Below are 1,963 nucleotides of genomic sequence, written 5' to 3' on the forward strand. Positions count from 1 at the left end.
ACACACACACACACACACACACACACACACACACACACACACATATACACTCCAGCATAACCCCCATGATGCCTCTGGGACAGCTAGCCGGGTATCTGGAAATGGCACCTGCTTAGACCCTCTTATCTCTACCACAGGAAAGGCAGAGGTGCCCGGTGATTTTGTGCTCCGACTGACCACACAGGGAGACCCTCCCTGCCTCGCAGCTGTTCCCCTATCGCCCCTCACCATCCCCACCGCCACCCCGAGGTTGAAGGCATGGGCAGCCAAGGTGGCACAGGGCCCAGGCGACTCTGGGCACCTTCGCTCCCAGAACCAAGGCCATTGCCCCTGATCCTACCCCTGCCTCCAGGCCCCGGGCCAGCGCAGCGCCTCCGTCCAGCTCACCTCTGCCCTCCGGCAGCACCGACCTGGACTTCACTTTCCTTCCGGTCCAGCTGTCCAAGAATTTTCCCCTGGAGCAGCCAGCCCTGGTGTCAAGGGACAGCGCTGACGGGCAGCTATTTGCCCCAATCGCAGAAGTGGAAGCCGAGGGGGGCGGAGTCCTATACAGGAGTCAGCCAATGCAATGCACCTCATGGGGAATAGGTTGGTAATAACGGGTGAGGGCGGGGCTATGGGCAGGGCCTGGCAGGGGCGGGGTATGGGTGGGGCCAACAGGCAGCTGCAGGCTGGAAGGGGCTGGATTAATACTGCTGCTGCTGTGGGGAGGAAGGTCTGGAAAAGAGAGCGGGTGATGATGATTCAGGTGAGAAGCCAGGGAAGCCGGCCTGGGGAGGGAACGGGTGTCTGGGCTGGAGTAGAGAACAGTAGCTGGGATGTGGGAGAAACAGGGATATGGCTGGAAGAGGGGTGTGGCTGGAAGGGAGGTATGGCTGGGATGAGGGAATAGATGAAAAACAGGCTGCACGTAGAGGTTCACTATAACCTGAGGAGGAGAATGGACCCAAAAAGGAGACATAGCGAGAGTAAAAACGCGAGTAACCCAGCTACAGGACTCTCCACTGCTGAGGCCCCCATGGATTAAGACCCAGGTAACTTTCCTCTGACACCCCTCACTCCCTACCACTGGTTCTCGGCCAGAAGCCCCCTCCCAGCTCTAAGAAAGTGAACTCTCCTTACTAGAGCTTGGGTTCCTGCCCTCCCCCTGTGACCTCTGCTCCGCAGCCCACGCCTTACGTCCCTCTGGTGACCAAGTCTTCTGCCTGCATTCTCTCCTAGCTATCAGTTATCCCCAGTAGCCATTGAACGTGCTTAAGTCTCTCTTGATAAATAAACTTTCCTGGCTGCACTTCTCTAGCTAGTAACCACCCCACCTTCACTCCAAAATGTCTCAAGACTGTTGTCCCATTTCTTTTAGCTTCCATTCAGTCCCTAAACAACTGAAGCCTGGCCCCAGGGACCCTGTCGCTAAACCTGATGGGCACTTTCAATAAGCAGTGGTTTCCAGTTGGCGTTCCTGCCTCCCTGTTAAAGCTCTCCTTCCCGGGCGGACGTCTGAGTCGCTCAGTTCCTGGCTTTTCTCCCCTGCTCTCTCCCTGTAGCTTTCACTCAGCCTTTCCTGGCTTCTGCTCTCCTTGGAGTTCCTCATACTGCGTGCTCCCTATGGCCTCTTCTCTTCTCATCCCACACAACCTCCCTGGGATAACATCTTGACTTCAGTTCCCACCTATCTGCTGTGCTGTCCTTCACGTCCAGCTGGGCTTCTAGCCTGCACCCTGACCCATATGACCACTTGTTTATCAGACAGCTCTACAAGACTGCACCTCAAACTCAGCCCAGCCCGAACTCAGACTTGGCCTCTCCCCTCTAAAATTGCTCCTATTTACCTCCTTCCTTAGTGCAGGTCCCCACCTTCCATGCCCGAGTCAGAGACCTGGAACCATCCTGAATGCCTCCTCCCTCCATTCCCATGTTCCATTACTTACTAAATCTGTTTTACCTCCAAGATGTGTCCTGTATC

The 1,963-nt window shown here is 55.9% G+C and overlaps 1 protein-coding gene across 4 annotated transcripts in view; it reads right to left on the reverse strand.

The window, feature by feature from the left end:
- MEAK7 (MTOR associated protein MEAK7) overlaps window positions 1-479 on the reverse strand; it is a 23,117-nt gene extending 22,638 nt beyond the window's left edge. For 2 of the 4 annotated variants that reach the window (XM_019635231.1, XM_019635227.1), the window contains exon 1: window positions 388-479. The gene's annotated coding sequence lies outside the window, so the exon portion shown is untranslated. Of the gene's footprint in view, window positions 1-340 lie in introns of all 4 variants that reach the window. The other 2 variants (XM_019635230.1, XM_019635228.1) reach the window with 1 other exon arrangement.
- Window positions 480-1,963: the final 1,484 nt, after the last annotated feature.

Source organism: Hipposideros armiger, unplaced genomic scaffold, assembly GCF_001890085.2.
Source record: "Hipposideros armiger isolate ML-2016 unplaced genomic scaffold, ASM189008v1 scaffold_19, whole genome shotgun sequence".
Taxonomy (NCBI): domain Eukaryota; kingdom Metazoa; phylum Chordata; class Mammalia; order Chiroptera; family Hipposideridae; genus Hipposideros; species Hipposideros armiger.